Below are 15,905 nucleotides of genomic sequence, written 5' to 3' on the forward strand. Positions count from 1 at the left end.
GTGGATTTCTAGGGCGGTCCACTACGTTAAGCGGCAGATACCACACTCGTTTAGGACTGGCTATACTCAATTCCTCTTTGTGTGCGTAGCAGTTTTCGATATACTCGCGAATTTGCTGGTACATGTTGTGCATAAGCTCAGGGTTCTTCGCTAGCTTAAGCTCCAGGTTGTGGAGTCTTTTGGTCGCCATTCGCAACCTATCTGGGAAGTCTATCTTATCACTTTTCCACAGTAGTCCTGTGACAAATCTTCCATCCCTGCGGATCGTAGTTCTTTCCAGAATGTCTCTCGCTCGTTTCGTTTCCACTGACTCCGGCAGCCGCCCAGGCGATATGCCGACGTTTTCCAAGACGAATTTTTGTCGAATAATTTCATTCATCTTTTGTTCAATTTCAGACTTGTGCCCATGAGTTCCGAGGAAAGGACGCGTGTCATGGTTCAATCCGCAGGGTCCGAAAAACTGTCCAGCCAAGAGCACTTTTTACCGCGATAGGTTCGCCTGGTTTACCAATACGACTCTCGATGGGTGAGAAGAGGTCCCGGTTTCGCAGACCAATGAGTACCTTGGGCTCAGTGTTCTGAAATGACGGTATGGGAACGTTCTTCAGATGCTCGAAACGCATAGCTATATCGTTCATTGGCAGGCTCTGCTTCGGTAGGTTCAATGCACTAACTGTGCGCGCAGCCAGAAGATTATAGCGCTTTTGTCCTCATCTGGCGGAAATAATCAAGTCGACCCGTTCCGACGAGCTTTCCTTGCGGACGACGTTAGAGATCCATGTCCAACTCCAACGGCTCTAAAACTCCAACCACTCTGAGACTGCGTGTTACACTGGCATCAACGAGAGTGTGAGAAGAACCTTCGTCGAGGAATGCCTAGGTGTCGAAACTTCGAGTCCCGTAGAAGAACGTGATTGGAACAACACGGAATAAAACGACTGCCATAGAGATCTGATGTGTCTTGCAATCAGATTTCTCCACAGTCACCGTTGCATCTCGATGCAACAAGGAGTTGATGTCGCGCGCGGCAATTCAAGACGTTACAGTAGAATCTTGATTTACATGTCCAATTTCCATGACCGAATAGGCACACCTCGCAAAGTTTGTTTTCCTCCACCGCTCTCAAGCGCGCTTCAAGATTCATCTGCCTAAATTCATTGCAGTTCCTTACTCTATGGTCCAGCTTTGAGCAGATCGGACACGGCTTCCTGGGCGGAACGTACTCAACTGCAGCTACAGTGTCGTCGTGTGTGTGGATGTGAACCCTTTGGTTCTGTTTTAGTTTTTCCGAGCAACCACTTTCATATTTTGGGTATATGTTACCTCGCTGGCATGCACCACTAAGCTGTCCATAAGCTTACCGAACTCCTTTAGAGACGGATTCTCGAACGCACGTCTCTGTCGAACCCAATCGAGTTTGATTGTGGCCGGCAACTTTTCCACAAGTTCTTCCAATAGCGTTGGATTTGTCAAATGCCCACGAAGGTTTGCGGCTTCGAGACGGTCGCACAGCTGTTGCACTGCCATGCCAAAATTGATCAAACTATCAAGTCGTTCAGGCTTCGGTGTTTCTAAGCGTCGAACTTTACCAAGAAGGTTCTTCACGAGAAGTTCGGGCCGCCCGTACAGCCTTCGTAGTGTTTCCATTATCGACGGTGCAGCGTGCGGGAACATCAACTTTGTCACTACCGCGTCACGCGCCGCGCCCTTGAGACATTCCCTCAGTCGAATGATGTTTTCTACCGGTGTGAAACCACAGGCAGCGTTGGAGTCCAGGTAGCTACTATAGAATATTGGCCACTCTTCGGGATCGCCTGTAAACGTTGGCAACATTTTTGGCCATAGCTGCCGCGCGGCAATCTGATTTGCATTCAGTTGTGTAACGGGCACATCATAGTATTTGAATTTGTATTTAACAATTTACGTCCATCCGACAATGAGTCTTAATGAACTAAATTAAAAATAATTAACCTAAAGTGATAACAAACGATTTCTAAATTGCGCAGAACTGATGACGAAGTCGAAGTTGTCGGTAAAATCGTTGAAGCGACGGACCATTGCTAGTATCGGGCTGTTGGCAGCGTAGTTAGTGTTGCGCATTTCAGTCTGCAGCAGTGTTCGAGGACGAAGGACACGGGTTGGTGCGTAGAGGTTAATTTGTGATAGGAGATCGGGAACATCATATTCGGCGAGAACAAGCTTAGATACGAAGGTGGCTTGCGACGCGTGTCTACGATCTTCTAAATTATGCAGTCCTAGTAATCGACAACGGTCTTCGTATGGTGGCAAGCTCAGCGGATCATTCCAAGGCAATTGACGTAACGCATATCTTATGAATCTGCGCTGGACAGCTTCAATTCTTTGGCTCCAAATTGCATGGTAGGGGCACCAGACGACGTTTGCGAATTCCAACTGTGAGCGCACCAGTGAACAATACAACGCTTTGAAGCACAAAGGGTCCCGGAATTCGTTGGATATTTTGAACATAAAACCTAATAGACGGTTAGCTTTGTCAATGATCGCTGAGAAGTGATGAGTGCACGTTAGCCTTTCATCAAGGATGACGCCCAAATCTTTTACATGAGCGTTGCAGCTGAGTTCCACGCGATGTTGTAGTTGAACGTAAACATGTTCCTCGTTCGATGAAAGCTGATAACAAAGCATATAGCAACACTAAGAACCATCATGTTTCTACCAACTATAAAAGGTATCAACGAGATACTGTAGCTCTCGGAAATCGGTTTCTTTCCTTATAATTAGAAATATTTTCAAGTCGTCGGCGAAGAACAGTTTCCCTCCACGCATTAAGACGAAAACAACATCATTCACGAACAGTGAAAACAGTAGCGGACCAAGCGTACCACCTTGAGGAACTCCAGAATGGTTGGAAAAGTACTCAGATTCATTGTCACCAATTTGAACAACGATTTTACGGCGAACAAGGTATGATCGAAGCCAATGGCAGAATCGGGCAGTGCATCCAAGTTTATCAAGCTTCGTTAGCAGTATCTCATGGTTAACAGTATCGAAAGCCGCCTTAAGATCTGTGTAGATCGTGTCCACCTGCAGTTGTTTGGACATTTGTTCCGTACAAAAGGATGTGAAGGAGACTAGGTTCGTTTCCACCGATCGACCGGAAAAGAATCCGTGCTGACAAGTGCCTATGTAATGTTTACTAGCAGAGAACAGCACCTTGTTGATAGGCGATTCGAAAATTTTTGACTCGACTCTCAGCGAAGTGATTCCCCGGTAGTTCTCGATGTTACTTTTGTCACCTTTCTTGTGTACCGGAAACATGACTGAACAGTTCCAATCATCGGGAAATTTTTGCTGCTGAAGTGACACATTGAAAAGGTGCGTCAGTGGAATCGCTAAAATATCCGAACATTTTTTCAGAACAGCTGAAGGCATAGCAGTTAGTCCTGGAGCATACGACGATTTCGTTTTTTGTATTGCAGAGTGAACCGATTGTTCTGAAATGGTGAATACATCCATATCCACCGCACCAACGGGAACATCACGGCACGCGTTGTCGAGCTCGATGGTAGTTGGCGCATCAGTCATGAAGACACTCGAGAAGTAACTGGCAAATAGGGAGCACTTTGTCGACGTCGTAGTCGCTACTTCGCCATTGTAAACCATCCTAGACGGAAGACCCGTTTCCTTCCTCTTCGTATTAACAAAAGTCCAGAAGCCCTTCGGATTTCGTCGTAAGTTTTGTTGGATGCGGTTCACATATCCTTTGTACAGCAATTTATTATAACAGAGGTACTCATTACTGGCTATTGCGAAAAAGCGCTTGAGAATAGGGCATCGTCGATTTGTTTACGCACGTAGAGCTTTGGCACGGATGCGTTTCAGATTCCGAAGCATTGCGTTCGACCGGGGAGGCTTCCTGGGAGGTTGATAATTTGGAACAGATTTTTCAACACGTTCAAGGAGTAACCGATTATAGAGATCAACTGCAACATCTACATCCACTTGATCAAGTAGCATACTCCAGTCAATCAGCAACAGTGAGCGGCGTAGAGCTACTAGATCAGTTTTGCGAAAATTACGACGATTCACAGCTAAAGCTTCTTCATATAGAGGTGAACTAATGGTGGAAATGAATATTTCTAATGCGGGATGATAGTTATCCAAAGGAACGATCACACTGGAAGCTTCACTCACAGAACACTCAGGCAATGCATTCTCACTGACGAAGACATGGTCAAGAAAACGAGATTGATGGTTGAAAATCGTGCTTACTTGACTTAGTCCGTGAAAAGCCATCCCGTCCAGAAGTAAGCGGCTGGCAGGATTGGTTGTCGATGATAACGGGTTAGGGTAAGCGTACCCACGTCCAGAAGAAACCCACATGAGTCCTGGTTGGTTGAAATTGCCAAGGACTATCATCACATCATTTGTATCTGCCTGAGAAGAAGCGCGCTCTATGGAGTCTAGGTGGAACAATCAAGTCGTTTTTCTGGAGGAATGTAAACAGCTCCAATAAAGTAGTTCTTCGTTTGCGTAGTAATTTTCGTCCAAACTGTTTCAATGCTTGATGAACTATCCACACCAAACTCACAGGAGGCAAGTGCGGAAGAAACAGCAATTAAAACTCCCCCACCGCGACCATGGATACTGTTACGAGCACCTCGATCCGCACGACAAACCGCGTAAGAATCCCCGAAGAGCTGTAACGATGTAATACGATCATCAAGCCAAGTTTCCGTTAGAACGAAGATATCGTAGTCGCCGTCAAGAGCAGCCAAGTACAAGTCCTCGATTTTCGTCCTTAGCCCTCTGACGTTTTGGTAATGAGGGATTCCATGAGAAACCGACCGACCGGAAAATATGACCATCGTCGATTCGAACGAAACTTTGCAGGTGTGTTCGCTGTATGAATCTCCATGATATTCTCTGGCAATTGGAATATTTTGATACAAGAGTAATTTTTCAAAAGGGCGTAAACGTTTCTACGTGTATGAATTTCAAAAATTTTTTGTTCGATTACTGTATTTTATACAGCAAAACTATCTGAGAACAAGTTACAGGGAATGAATACTTCTGTCCGAAAAAAAAAATTAAAGGGTTGTGTACAGGACACGACCACGGTGACATTAAAAATGTAGCTTTTTTCAAGAGCGTGCAAATGTATTTTATCTATCACACATATCGACTCAAGTTCTTGCTCACTCGCCTGTTTTTTATGTTACAATTTGCTATATACCCTCCCCATTAAAACATAATTTATTGAAGGTCTTTTAACGGTAATCTATTAATTAATCAAGTATCTCACTAGGTGATTGGCATTATTTGGCTAATCCATCTAGTAAAAATAGGCTGGTCTGTCCAGAAAATATATTTAAAAGAAAAGTTCCATATTTAGAACCGTGACGAGGAAGCCCACGCCCAGCAACGGAAATATACAGATTCTTCATGAAATATGAAATTTCATTTTCCATTTAAATTTTCAATAATGTATTAATGACCTTAAGTAAACAATCTTAAGGTTAAGTATTTCTTGATCGATTAGTGGTGAAAAAAATGAAATTATTTGATAAATTACATTGTTATGCAACGTTCGCACTACCAGTTAAAACGGGTTTTATGCTATCTTGGTGACATTTTCTCTTGTTGCTAATTATTAAAACGTGTTATAACTCTGTAGTGTAAACATTGTATTATTAAACCAATTCTGCAGCGTTTTATGTTATATAGGTGTTTTATGTGGTAATAGGACTGACATAATTATATCTTCAGTACAGCGGTTTGTTGCATAATTTCAAACAGATATATTTTAAAATTTAAATTAGTATACCTAACCGTTCAATTTGTTGTATACTTTAAAACGCAATTAGAACTGTGTTTTAACTACATAGGGCAGGACAGATACTCTGACTGGATAAACTGGGAAAACAATTTTAAGTCCAGTAACGATTAAGACATGGCTTGAATTTGAATCGAAAAAGAACACCCGCCTAAACTGCTGCTGGGACGGTAAGTTCTGTTTTAAAATTTTCCGTTGTGTACAGTACGAAACAAAAGTGTTTGAAATTAGAAAACAAAAAGTTCTGCTGGGAATGTGATTGTTTCCGATGCAATTACACTCAGGTTTTTTTTACGCAGGGGATACAGGCCGTGCAAATGAAAACCGCCTAAATTTAAAAAAAAAACGCGTAAATGAAAACCGCGGAAATTTCAAAATTCGCGTAAAAAATACCGCGTAATAAAACCTGAGTGTACTCCCCTATATAAAATACTACGCTGCTGAACAGTGCAATAACTACAGAAGCACGTTGTCAGATGCCTTACTGATAAAAAACATATAACCAAAATATGAAACATATGAAAACCAATAGGCTCTTTACCCTAGGCAGCTACAATGCGCCGTAAACATGGATTAACAAGTTACAACGCACACGCATGCATAAAAATAAATATATTTTATTCAAACGCAACACTCTTAAGCAGGGTTGCCAAAATTAAATCTGTATTTTTATCCTAAAAAATCTTTTCATCTGTGTTTACTCTTTGAAAAATCTGTATCGATATCTGTATCGAATCAGTTGAGTCGTTTAACCTTTTGCTGAATTATCTATCGAAGATATTAATTCCTGTTGTTCAAATCAGTCAAGCAAGGACCTGTTTACATTTTCGTAAAAAACACTACAAATCGTTCTAATATTTTACATCCAGAAACTTGAACTTTACCGATGTACAAAATGGAAAAATAATTTTCTTCCTCATTTAATGACTTTTGTTGATATATAATGTTATATACATTAAGTCGACCAATGTAGCTGTCATATTTTCGGACAAAGAATTAAGACTTAACAAAGTCACAGAGCGTTTCTGGAAGTAGGCTTCAGCCAGGCGTTTGCTGGGTGCTAACCTGAATGTAGTACAAACCTTTACCTTTCAGAATGAGCGACCACTCTCGAATGTGATTAGGCTGTGCACGCAGACGAAGTAGACATAGGGTGATGAGCCTATTTGCACCATGTTTCTATTATCACCCTACCCATTTGAAGCCGTTGGTTAGATCAGTGTCTGCCACCTTTGTTCAACGCATTGAGTCAAATGGTAGCGCAACAATAGGGGCACTCGATTCGAGTTTTCATTGTGCTCAAACACGAGAATTTTACTGTTTTCAACGCATTTGTGTTATTATATTGGTTCTTAACAACGAAGCAAAGCGGTTCATGTCAATTTTTACGCATTCCATTGATTGTAAGGCAAGAAATTACCGAATTAGTGAGGCACCTTGCTTAGTATGGTGAAAATAGGCTCATCACCCCAAATAATGACTTACTGTGAGCCGTGTGAAGCAATGTTTGTAAACACGGCTCATAGTAAAAGTCATTTTTAAGTCGACTTCGTCAGCGTGCACAGCCTAATATAGAGGGCCAAGCTGAGAGAGACAAAGAGGAAGTATTACTGAAACTGTAAAAAATATTTCTAAAAATAGTTTTTGTAACATCATTTCTCAAAAATCTGTATATCTGTACATACACGCAAAAATCTGTATATCTGCACATACAGATTCTTGGTCTGAAAATGGCTGAAAAATCTGTATAAATACAGATTATTCTGTATTTTTGGTAACCCTGCTCTTAAGCAGCACACACCGTATTGAATTACATCCAAACCACCCCACCCACCCACTTTGCAAATCATTCTGTGACACCGTGCTGGTACCCGAAAAATCCGCACACGGCCACCGCTGCCGAAAATGCATAGCGTCTACCGCTTATTGTAGTGCCCACACGCTGCAGCCATGATCTTACCCGTTCGACATAAGAACAAAAACTGATTCAAACGGGTACGCAGCGTTGCCATTATTTTTTTGGGAAAATCCGCAAATGTGGTATACTTGGCTGATGCGAAAATCCGCAAAAATCCGCAAGTGTTATAAACCCGCATTTGTTTTTTTCATTTAATAATGAAACATTTTAGTTCTTTTTTACAATACTATAACAAAATTTGGGAATAAAAAAATGTATTTTTTAAGTTTTAAATGTTCATACATATTGTTATACATTATTGAAGTTCAGGTTAGTTACTGTATAAGCCATACCCTCTCTTCATTTTGGCCACAATATCGGTATAATCAATATCCGTTATTTTTTTTGTGTCCATGTAACAAAGCCTTGCCATGTAGAATGGCCGCCATGGTGTCTGTCCCGAGTTGATTACGAGTTTCAGTTTTATTCAGATTTATTAGGCTGAAAATTCTTTCCACATTCGCCGATGAATGTGGGAGGACATGCACTTTCTCCATCAACTGAAGGAGCCGAGGAAATTCTTGTGTGCCGTCGGGATATTTCGTGCTACGCACTTTGTTCCAGAAATTTTCAAACGAAAGGTCAATGTCATGCCGGAACATTCTCTTCAGCCGTCTGAATTCGTCACCCGCCTCGTCAACGTCGATTTGAAAGAAAGCTGCAACGGCAGCAATGTTTTTAACAGATATAATATTTGCGGGTTCTATGAAAGCGAGTTCACGTAACATTTTTACACTTTTCTCCTTAAAAGGGAATCGCTTGTAAATCTGGCCTGCAAGGACGACGAGAAATTGACGACATGTCATACGGAATCTGTCGATGTCTACGACGGAGACAGTTGCTGGTAACGCTTGCAAGTCTGCAACTACTGGTCCCAGATCCAGACTACGAAGAGGAATCCATTTTTTTTTATCACCGGGTTCTTCATCCGTAAATTCAATGTACTCTGCATCCGTTCGCATCACGTAATCCTCATCGAGGTAAAGGGCGACAACTCTTTTGAATAGATCTTCCATTTTTTTATGCAGCAAGTGAATTTTGGGCGACTCGGACTGAAACTCCATGTTGCGTTTCATGATCATGGGAAGGACATAATCCAAAAATTTAAAGTAATAAAGGTTCCATGAGCATCGAAGCCTTTTGAAGATTTTGCCAGCGCCTCTCGTTTCGTCCTTCTTCGGATCGAGCTCCGCTTCCTTCTGGAAATAATGAAAAAGAGCATCGTATTGCTCGACAAAACGCTTGACGGTGGCGGCGAGCGACAACCAACGTACCTGCAATAAGTTTTTTCACACATTGTATTAATTTAGTAATATAATATTTTAGGACATCATACCTCTTTGAATTGCAACAATTTATGCTCGGGAACGTCCAGCATACTTTGGTAATGCTGATATGCTTGTTGTCGCTGCCTTTGATATAGTTATATATCTCAGACATCATTTCCTCCACTTCTTTAGGGATTACTTTAGTTGCCCATGAAACAGCGAGCGCCAACGAATGACAGATACATTTAATTGTGAAAAGGCCTGCAATTTCTTTTTGTAATATAGCAGCTACGGAATTGTATTCTCCGAACATAACATTTGCTCCATCGGCAGCAAAACCGACCATGTTGGATTTCCAAGGTATTTTTTGATCCTCAAAGAAACCTTCAATGAGATGGTACAGTCCTCCATGCGTCCCATCAGTTACCTGAAACAGTCAGGGTTATGTAATTTTCGCCAGATTAAATAATTTTTCTATCCCGCTGTTAAAATATATTAATTCAATAATGTAACTTACTCTCAACATAGCAAGAAATTCATCCTGTGTGTCACCATCAGCATTCTTATATCTTGCAACAATCACGAGATGCTTTTTCGTTGAGACGTCGGTTGATTCGTCGATGGTAATCGAGAATTTGCTGACTTTCAACACTGACGTCAGCCTCTCAAAAGCTGTTTGCCCAATGGCATTCTTAACGACCGCGGTGCATTTTGATCGTTCCATTTTCAATTTTTGTTGTACAGTTTTCGTCAGTTCTATGTTTCTGAGAAGCTTAATGATGTCCCCACTCAACGACAACGGTAAATTTTTGTCCACTAGGAGAATAGCAACTTGTGCCTCTATTTTGAAAGCTTCTTCCTGCAAGTCTCCTTGCTGTTTCGCCATAATGAACAAATTTTTGTGTTCTGTGGCTTTTTTTGCGCCCCTCTGCCATCTTATATGGGATGCAGACGTATTGTGTCGTTTTATGGAAGTGATTCCGTCAGACGCGCAGGAATAATCTTTGCCGCCACCAGGAGCAACGGAGCACCATTTACATTTGTAAAACGTGTCACCTACAAAATATGCAGAAATATTACTAAAATTTGCGAAAATGTTACCAATATGTAAGTACCTTTGTTGGAGGGTATAACCCATGGAAAATCACCTTGCCATGTTATTTGGAAAGCGTGACGCGTCACAGCGTATTTTGCTGATCTGAAATATGGAACCATATAATGGAAATAATTCAATTCACTTTTTATGGAAATAGGATTCGAGCGGCGGAAATTGAATTTGATTTATATTTATTTATAATATTTAATTACGTTTTTGTTCATTTTTATATCCGCACATATATTCAAAACCATACCTTTTCTTCTTTTTTTCTCCCAAGCCTCTTTTCGAACCGCCTTTTGCTCTATATACGCAATAGTTTAAAAAACACAAAAATTGAACAATGTTTATTAGAATGTTGTTTTCATATATGTAACGTTTTCCTTTGCTTACCTTCTAGATTCTTCTCCTGAATCGTCTGAGTAGCGCATATCCTCGTCTTCATTGTGTTCCAACATTTTGTTTAAATTGAAAATCCGCTCAAAACGAGTAGTAAAGGAACTTCCGAAAACGCCTTACGGATACGATGCAATGAGGTATATATAGGTGTGGCAGAACACACGGTTTGCTAGTATTGGCAACCAAAAATATGTAAACAATCCAGAAGTACAACGGGTGACGTCATAGCGGTCACACGATTCAATGGGAGCGGAACGACCGCTATGACGAAAGCAAGTCGATTTATACTGTGATCACTGACACCACTCATGTAAGATTCATCTTACGAATACCAAAGTGCCGTCTTCGCCAGACCTGTATATACGACATTGGATACGATGCACGTAATTGCAAATTCGTCCCAGTCAGGTTTCCGGTTATCTCAGTCCAGTTGACAGAAGGATATCCCAGTCAAGCTGCCGGCCGAAGGAGAGCTATTTTCCTAAGCACGCTGGCAAATTGCCTTTTAACGCACTGGCAAATTAAATACGGACTCAAATGCAACACATTGGCGATCTCCGCCTTCACGGCTTTAGCCTCTATGTGACTTTTAATCGTCTCAAATCGCTTATATGAATATTGCAAATAAAATCTTTTTTTCTTACTTTTTTGATAATATTTTTATTTAGGCATCATTTAGACGTTAAACATATTAAACGATATCGTTCCAAAATAACTCGAAAAGATTTTGCTTCATTTATATCGGTTTATTGAAAAAAGAAAAAATGAAAAAGAATATTCAGAATAAATAACTCGAAAATTGGTAACAGAAAAATTTGAAAATAATGAATTGAATAATCACCAATAAAAAACTAATTATTTTTAACAAAAAAAAACGCTTAAAATTAAAAGAAAACATTGGGTAAAAAATCGAAACATCGAAAACAAAACTATATAGTCGTGATTCGCTGGGTGGAGACTCTTTAACTGGACCGCTTTTTAGTTGGACCTCCGCTAGTTGGACCATTGTCCAACTAACAAGCATCTGAATGTCATAATCTCATGTCAAATTTACTTTGACGATCTATTGAACAATCTTTTGCACTACTAACGTCTTCTTTGGAAAGTTTTTGACATTTGTCAGTCGGTCCAACTAGCGAATCAAATTTGTTAGTTGGACAGAACCTGTGGCCCAACCAGCGAATCACGACTGTATTAAAAACCAAAAGAAAATATGAATAAAATTACAAAATAACGAAAAAAAAATGATTTCACGCGTGTTTCTTGAAAACGGCCAATAACTAGGGGCAGATCACTTATGATGCATTTTTAAAAATCAGCTAAATTAAATGCATTTTTTCCATCAAAATAGAAATTCATAATGTATTTTGCGTTGCGTGCAATATATTTTGAGTTGCGTGTAAGACGTCAAAACCCTACAAAAAACTAGCCCTACATTCAACAAAACGTCGAACAAAGTGAATCAACGTAGGACGTTTGTTAAACAAACGTTTCTGCGAGGGAGTGCAAAGTTGATGCAAAAATGGAAATTAAATGCATTTTTTTCTAATTTGATGCAAATTTGTTATATATTTCTAGAGTTATCTGCCCCTAGGCCAATAAGCATACTGTCAAAATTCACTTTGCGAGCAAATTCTGGCCAAACCATCAATCGCCGATAATTAGTGACAGTAGTAAACAAAAGAGAAAACTTTTCTCTTTTATGAAATGCCAACGTCCACTCTTGGCGAGTTACAGTTCGTCCGGAATTTTCTCTCAAAGTGAAATTTGACAGTCTTCTTATTGGCCGTTTACAAAAAACACGCAAGATTTAATGACAAATCAAATTTAAGAATTCGCAAACTGAAAAATCAATCAATTTCCAAATTAGAAAGCTTCAAAATTTAAAAATTCAAATGCTTAAAAAATTGAAAATTCAAATGCTGGAAATTTAAAATTTTGTAATTAAGTAATTTTAAAATAACGAAATTTCAAAATAAAAAAATTCAAAGTACGAAAAATTGTAATTCTAAAAATTTAATGATCTCAAAATTAAAAATTTAAAAGTATAATAATTTACAAATTTGGAAACCTGAAAGTTTAAAGGCATGAAGATTTAAAAATTTCTCAATTCAAAAAAATTAAAATTCAAGAATTTTAACATTTTAGTTTTATCTTAAAATTTAAAAATTGATCATTTTAAAATTTGAGAATCCGAAAATTTAAAAATTTTAAAATAGAATTGAAATTGAAAATATAAATATTTAAAAATTTAAAAATAAAAGATTTGAAATTTTAAAATATTAGAACTTTAAAATTTTAATATTCAAGAATATGGACTGGACTAGTATTGTTTGCCGAATCTCAACACTTTTTGCATCTTTATTGAGATTTGAACAACTGAGCATTAGGTTTCACACCAACAATAACCCGGATGAACTTCGTTTGACAATTCTCGGTGGTTTGTTTACATGGAAGTGACGTGAGTTCGAATGTAACGGATAAGCACCCGTCGCACTCGCACTCACGCAACTGACAAAGTAAACAAACCACCAAGAATTGTCAAAGAGTTCATTTGTCATGAGTTCATTCGTGTCGTCATCTTGTAGAACTCAATCCAGTAAACAAACGACAATGCTTAATTCTCAATGGTTGCTGAATTTCGGAACTATTTCGCTGAAATTGAACCAACGAAATCAATTTTTCCGTTATATGAGTTTCGATATTTGCTGTTTATTTTACTGTTCCGGAAATTTCCGGAAAATCGCTTAGATATCTGTTCGGCAATTGTTTCACAAAATTTAATTTAATTTATTCATTTAATTTAATATACGTATTTTGAATAAACATGCAATTGGGTCATTAAGCTATAGTTTACCATTTATAGTTTAATGACCCAATTTCATTCGGCAAATTTTAGGTCCAATGTACATAATAATACATAATAAAATTTCGTTGTAATACGCAAAAAATATTTTTTTTTGTTTTTTAGATTAAATCTTATGTAAACATAGACAACCATACATAAAATTGCGGTTGTTTACATCTGGCCTATCAAGACAACACCCAAAATGAAAAAAAAAAAACTATATGCATTGGATGGCGTTTCCCGAATAAAAATGTACAGTAACAAAACCTTGATTTTTCACTGTGACAGTACAGTATTTTTACAATAATTTACAGTAAGTTTTAGTGTTATGCTACAATACAAAAACAATAAACTTTAACGTTTTTATAGTAAATTTCAATGTAAAATAGACTTTTACAGTGAAAAAGGGGGGTGGTTATGTATCTTAACATTAAAAAAATCAGTTTTTCTCCATACATTTTTTTCTCGAAAACAGTAAAATTTAATGTGAATGCACTGTATCAGTTTTTTGCTGAACAGTGAAATTTATTGTTACATGAAATTTTATTGTAAATCTACTGTGAGAACTTGGCATCGAACAATGTTGTAACAGTAATAACTATAATATTTATTATTTTATGATTGTTTGTGGGTAAATGCTATTGTAAAATTCTATCCGGGTTATGTCAAATAAAAATAACCCTGCGGGAAAACAAGCATTAATTTTTTCTGACAGGGTATCATTTGTCGTGAAATTCGATAAGTCAAATGCTTCTGATAGTGTCAAATTAAGACTGTCAACATATTTCTTTATTTTAAATTTAAATTTTATTTTCACGTTTCCTGCGTTGGAAAAAAAAGCATTGTTGTGATCACGAAAATCAGCTTTATCGATGTATGTAATAAATAAAGATTTTTTTTCTCATGACCCAATTTAAAAAAAGGTTTGCCATTTTTGTCATCCATGAAAAATCCGCAAAAAATCCGCAAATTTCAAAAATCCGCAGAAAAATCCGCCACTCAATTTCCAATTGCGGAAAATCCGCAGGTTTGCGGAAAAATCCGCAACTATGGTAACACTGCGGGTACGCGTCACCTCTATTTATAAACTAACCGTATATGGTTTAGTCACATAGGTGCGAGTGTGTGCAAATGCCAACGTTGCCGAAAATCGATAGCGCTTATTGCATCGCCCGGAGACGATGTTGTTCGTATGAGACAAGAGCAACAACTGATTTAAACGGACATGCGTCGCTTCTATTTATGACTTTTCGTCTTTCATTGAGTCACTAAGCTGCCCTCTTTTGACGGTTGTGTCTGAGAAATCTGCCTCACGAATGGTAATTTTCCCGTTTTTCGTGAACTTTTTAATTTTACCAATTTCCAAAAGTCTACTTTTATTGGGGAGATATTAAATTATTACCAATATTTAAGTTAGGTGTTTCTGAATCGGTTGGTGTATGAATGATTAAAATTAGAGATGGGCGAAACAGTTCACTTCGAAGAACCATTCCCGACTGAACAGTTCTGTAAAAAGAACTAGTTCAGATGAACCGTTCTTCCGTTCAGCTGATAATTTACTTGTATCTAGCGAATGTCTCTCAAAACATTCGATTCTTGGAGAGGAACCAAACAGATGCTGTCCAAACTATTATACCCCTGTATGCTTAACAAGTTCATCAAGGGTAGCGATTTCTTCATGATGTATAACTAGAGAAATAGAGAATGTGATGAGTCGTTCTTCGCCGGTTCCATTCTGGGAGAGCACAGAGAGCGGTTTGTGGGACGGCAAGTCGGTTCATTTTCATTCGTTCGCCTAAAAATCGGTCCGAGAAATTCGCCAAACGGCTTTAGGTCAGGTTCAGTTCATTCGCTTTGAAGAGAATTGAGAACTACCGTTCTTTTAAAAAGAACTTCCGTTCGCTCATTCTCTTCGAAGAACCAGTTCACTTGAACCGTTCGCGAACGAATGGCCCATCTCTAATTAAAATCCATCTAGTAATATCGGAGTTATAAGCGTGCAAACCTTACATAGTTTCGTTACATGGGAGATAGTTTAGATTTTAGAATGACACCTAGCCCCAGATAGTGGAGTAAGACATTTTTAATGTCAATATACACTGAAAAAAATGTGTCATTTTTCAAAAAAACAAAAATTTATAATAAAAATTTAAATTGCGAAAAAACCCATTTTTTTAATTTTTTATATTTTGTTACCAAAAACCTAATGAGAAAAGAAACATTTTGATTGTGATTGCATGATGGAGAAAAAATCGGTAAAAAGTTTTTCTAACAATAACTTCATACATGTTTTTAAATTTCATACTAATTGACATACAAAATTGTAATTTTATTACAGAATATAATTCTAAGCACCATTTAAAATCAAAATGCATTTAACAAAAATCTTCCAAAATGCGATAGTTTTCGAGATATTTGAAATTTTGCTACTTCAAAAACAATTAATTCGTGTAATTATGCTCTTTTTAAAAGTTATTCGCGTTACTTCATCAAAAAATGTCAAAAATTTAATGTTTATCGTT

Source organism: Topomyia yanbarensis, chromosome 2 (genome assembly GCF_030247195.1).
Source record: "Topomyia yanbarensis strain Yona2022 chromosome 2, ASM3024719v1, whole genome shotgun sequence".
Lineage (NCBI taxonomy): Eukaryota > Metazoa > Arthropoda > Insecta > Diptera > Culicidae > Topomyia > Topomyia yanbarensis.